Genomic DNA, 5,505 nt, shown 5'->3' on the forward strand with positions numbered 1-5,505 from the left:
ACATATTCCCCAGAGTCTACAGAAATGAATGGAGGCATTGTTAGCCCAGAGAGGATGGGAATGCTTCACACATGTGTCATAGTTTTCAGTGTCCCCTCCTCCTTCTTCTCCTAAATATCTTTAAATGACTGATATCTTACCAAATGACATAAAAGGGCAATTCTGAAATCTCATCATGTGTATTTTTGTGCAGCTGCTGTGATTTTGTAATTTAAAACTGATAAACCAAATTGAAGCAGAAGGAAACTAAGAAGAAGTAGGGGGAAATCAGTGGTTTGGGAACCAATATGCACCAAAAGGGGGTTATTTTGCTCACATATTATACCATTATAATCAATGCAAGTAGCAGTGAGTCAACCTTAAACTATTTTTGATATGGATGATAGGAAACCAGCCAAAATAGACGTATCAAAACAAATACAGTGACTTAAAATATCTAATAAATTGCATTCTAAACATATAGTGTAATATTCAGCTTCCAAAGGTTTATGCTAAAAGACAATTTAATGCAGCAAATTATACCAAGAAAAGGTTCACATCTTCCTGGCTATGTTTACATCAATCAATCTTTCCTAATTAAATAAATTTTACTTCTAAGCACAATACTTAAATTCTAAAAATCCATATATCATGAGAGTATGAGAAATCGATACATTATGAGATCATGAGAAATTAGAAGTCAAAGTAATATTTCTAAGAAATCTTGTATGTTTCAAAGACTCTACAAGAAAAAATCCTGGCTTCTGGGCTCAGTGTCTTACTTTTCTGAGATTAAGCCTTTTTTTATTTTGAAAGGTGCAAATAGCCCTTGAGTAACCTGAGAAATATAGAAGTGTTTACAATTCACGTTTCTAAACTTAAAATAATTTATTAAAAATATTTATAAAGATGAGTTAGGAATTGAGTTATTTACAGTTAGAACACTTATCAATAGAATTGTGTCTATTCTTTCTTCAGTTTTCCTAGAGTGCTTGCCTCTTAACTAAGTGAGAACTCCTGTGGCCCTGAATACAATGACAAGTTCATTTCTGTAAGTCATGCACTTAAGCACGGTAATACACAAATTTTACATTTCCTGCCGTTTGTCCTCTCTTCTGGTGGCAAGAAAAATGTGTTTCTGATCAGTTTCTGAGTATGAACTAATCTGAATTCAATTTGGCCACATGCAAGTGTCAAGTCCTGTGTTTACCAGCTCTGTCACCTGTAAGAACTATAAAAGATAAAAGCTCAAAATGTTACCCTTTAAATACCATCTGGAACTGCGCTTGGCTGATACTCATACTATGAAGTAAGAAATCATTGCATGACTGACTATATTGCCTCTGAAAAATAGTCCCCAAATGACACTGCATGTAACTTGCTCATGGGAGTCCAGACATGATTCAAAGAGCTCCAGTTCACTTCAGAGAACAGCAACATAAAGTGATGTCTGTAAGGTCCTGCAATATAGGCCTGCCAAATTCCACTGCAATTCTTTTTGCAAAGCACAGAGAAGTCAGGTCAAATAAAGTAGTGGCAAGATGTTGTAGCCTGCAATCTCCCCTGCACCTGAGCAAACTTATTCCTGTCGTGCACATCATCTGCAGGTGAGAAACTGAAGAGATTAGAAACAATGCAATTCCGATAGGAAGGACTTAGAAGACGTTATCACAAGGAGCCTGGACCTGGAATATGACTGTAATTTGGCAAGCTAAAACCTAATCAACACCTTTTTCATCTGTCTAGAGAAATATGTAAGAAAAAAATTTAAAAGAACCATCAATGTACGTCATAGAAATGAAAAAATTCCAAAGGCCAGAAGTTAGTCATGTTTACTGAGTCTTGGCCAATGGGGACAATCGATATGGCCCCTGAAGTGAGACCATCACCATGATGAAGGCCATGGAACCACACCGTCCTTCCTGAGAGTGACTCTTTAGAGGCACATGAGTTTGTTCTGGCTTTTTATTTATGAAAACTCAACAAACAAATCTAACTTCTGCTTGAAAGTTTAGCTTTCCCAGAGCTCATCCACAGGAAGCAAGAGCCTGACCCTCACTTGCCTCAGAAGCTCATGAAGTATCATTTTTAATTATGAAGAGATACCCAGAGCCATACCTGTTGCTATCTACTCAAATCAGTTTGGCTAGTGAGTTCATTCAGTTCACTTGGCCGACTAACTAAGGATTACCCAACACAGCTGAATTTTTGGAATGAGGACTAGGCTCTGGTCTGCTGTGACTTCACGGGGTGATGGCCTCCTAGATGTGACCCATGCCCTTGTTAAGGGATTCTTCCCACCAAACCACAGCTTACCTAGGTGAAAAAGTTACACCAGCAAAGAAATACAAATAAGAAAATAAGCTTTACTAGGTAGAAGGTTAAGACAATGAGACGTGCATACTTAGAGCAGCGATGGTACCTGCTGTCTTTGTAAATTGCGCTTCTGTGATATCAGTGCCTAATAATGACAATGCCATAAGCCAGGGTGGACTTTATACATTTAAAGTTTTAAAAGTTCTTATATTATTTTTACTTTAAATTTTAATTATTTTTTATGTTAAATTTAAGTTATTCCATATAAATGTCACAAATATCACTCAAAAAATAGTAAATGTCCTTGTTGGCAGGAGCCAGGTCTACCTTTCACAATATTGGTTTTAATTCTAGGTGATACTTAAGATTCATGTAACATCACTGATCCTGTGCCGTATCTGAAAACTTGTAATACACTCCAGTTTAATCTCCCTTTCCCATAATTTCATTTTCCTGAACATTTAGGTATCCTCCTTTCTTTTAGAACTTTATGCCATGTGCAATGATTCAATTTTAGATTATTTTAAAAGACATTTTTGGCAAAAATTTCTCAGTGCTCACATGAGTACAATAGTTAGCGCATTCTTTTAAAAAAATAAATAGCAACAAACTATTATTTTAGGAGGCATTGTTAAATGAACATTTTGTGCTCAGGGCATATACCCTTATGTTAAATATTTTACCCTAGCCTATTCATTCAGTCATTCAATAAATAGTTACTGCGACTCTATTGGTGCCAGGAACTAAAATAGACAAAAATCCCTGGCTTCATGTAGTGGGAGAAAAAGACAATAAAAGTCTCGTCTAGTAAGTAAATAAATAGTGTGCTAGTAATAAGTATTCAAGAGCAGAAATAAATAAGGAAGAGGAATAGATAGGCTATGGGTGGAGTGATGGGCCTTACCAAGAAGGTGAGTCTAAGATAAATACCTGAATTAACTGCGGGAGCAGTACATGCAGATATCTGGCAGAAAAGCATTCAGGAAGAAGAGACAGGAAGAGAAAAGGCCCCAAGGTACAACAGGCCTGGCATATTTAAGGAGCAGGAGGAGGCCAGTATGTCTGGAGCTTAGGTCAGTGTTTCTCAAACTGGGTTCTTTGAGCCTTAGAATTCTAAAGTGCCTTTTTTTTTTTAGCACTTTTACTAAAAGATTACCAGAAAATACTATTCCTGTGGCTACGACTAACACCAGCGTAAACATTCAACAAGTCCAGGCCAGGCACTGTGCTATGTGCTTTACTTTATTTAATGCTTCTAACAACTTTGTAAGACAATTTACTATTATTAAAACATACTCTCATTATGTGTGTATGTAACAGAGAAACGAAGGCTTGGCTAGGTAAAGTCACTTGCCCAAAGTCATACAATAGTGGTGAAGCCAGAACTTAAGTCTAGGCAGTCTAAATCTGAGTCCAGGGCCTCCAACATGAATTAATATCCTATACAAGAGATAGAGAGAAAGAGGTGTTTCAAAAATTTAGCTACTTCCATCATATCTATGGCAAGCTCAATTTTGGTAAGTATGCCTGATAATCATCAGGAATAACTTGTAATAAACATTAAGTCGTTAAATCAGAAGTGGAAATTCCCTGTGGCATCCTGGTATCACAGTTTCTGCTTCCTGACTGTCAAATCTCACTCCTATCTGGGGCCTGTCTCGTTCAGCTTCCTTGGGGTCTTTGTTAAGGGGACATCTGAGGTAGTGTCCATGGCTTTTGACTTCTTCCATATCCCATCTGCGGACATCACTCCCCGCCCATAAAGGTTCTTATTCTGAATGGGACACTTCTTCAGCGGAGAGCTCTCCTATATGGTGTCAAGGAGTTTAGACACCCGGCAGGAGTCAGAGCTGGTAGACAATCAGATGTTTTAGAACAATAAGTCCAGATATAAGACAGACTATAAGTTGGAAGTTAAAGATCAATTAAGAGAAATTCAAGCAAGACATGGTGAAGTCCTAAAACATAGATGAGATAGCCAGAATCAAGAAAAAGAAATTACATTTGAAGGCATTTGGGAGACAAAATGATTAGGACTTTAATAATAACAAATAACTGGATTGAATAGGTCATAAAGAGGGAGGAATGGACAATGACTCATAGTTCTAGAGAGTCTAGGTCCTAGTAATGGAGACACAGCAGACAAGAGGAAAACAGAATGTAGGAGGTAGATAACTGATGAGCTCTCTTTTAAAGGGCTTGCATGGAAAGCATAGATGGATAAACTTGATTAAAATGCCCAGGAACTGTCTTAGTCTGCTCAGGCTGCCCTAATAAAATGCCACAGACTGAGCGACTTACACAGCAGACATTTATTTTCTCACAGTTCTGGAAGCTAAAAGTCCATGATGAGGGTGCCACAGATTCGGTGTCTGCTGCGGGCTCTTTTCCTGGCTCGTTGATGGCTCCCATCTCCCTGTGTGCTCGCATGGCCTTCCCTGGGTGTATGTGCACAGATCAATCAACTTTCTAGTGTCTCCTTTTTTGAGGAGATCCATCCTATCATGTCAGGGCCCCATTCTTAGGACTAATTTAATCTTAATTATTTCATAGCGGTTCAATCTCCAAATACAGCCACACTGGGGATTAGGACTTCAACATACGAATTGGGGTAGAAACATTCAGTCCACCACAGTAGCTAAATATTTGGCTTTGGAATTTGAATTCAGGCTGGAATGTGGGGATGTCAACATATAAATGGGAGCTGAACTGACTGCATTGATGCAGACACCAAAGAAGACCGTAGAGGGAGAAGTGCTGAGAGTTACACACCAGGTGACACCAACGTTGAAGAAGCACGCAGGGCGTCTTCAGGAGCCAGGGAATTCAATTAAAGGGGAAAAGTCCAAAAAATAGAGAAGTAAAGAAAAGATCAGCAAAGAGGAATATTAGAAAATCCTACGAGAGGATGATTGGAGTTTAAATAATGTTAGATCTCCTCCACTGAAGAGTATGTGCACTGAAAAGTAGCCATTAAATCTGGCACCCAATGCACCATTGCTCCCCTGTGTCCCTTTCAGTCCAACATGCGCTATCATGTGGTTATGGTTTCTTTACTGAACAGACATTTTCTGAGCTTCTCCTGTGCCAACCACTGTGCTAGGAGCTGTGATGAAAAAGATAAATAACATATGCCTTCTAAGATCCTCCTAGTGAAACAATCACTTTACTGATGTCCGCAAGCTCTGGGCCCTGCATCCTATGCATATT

This window comes from Sapajus apella, unplaced genomic scaffold, assembly GCF_009761245.1.
Source record: "Sapajus apella isolate SASKATOON/1434 unplaced genomic scaffold, GSC_monkey_1.0 scaffold42, whole genome shotgun sequence".
Classification (NCBI taxonomy): Eukaryota; Metazoa; Chordata; class Mammalia; order Primates; family Cebidae; genus Sapajus; species Sapajus apella.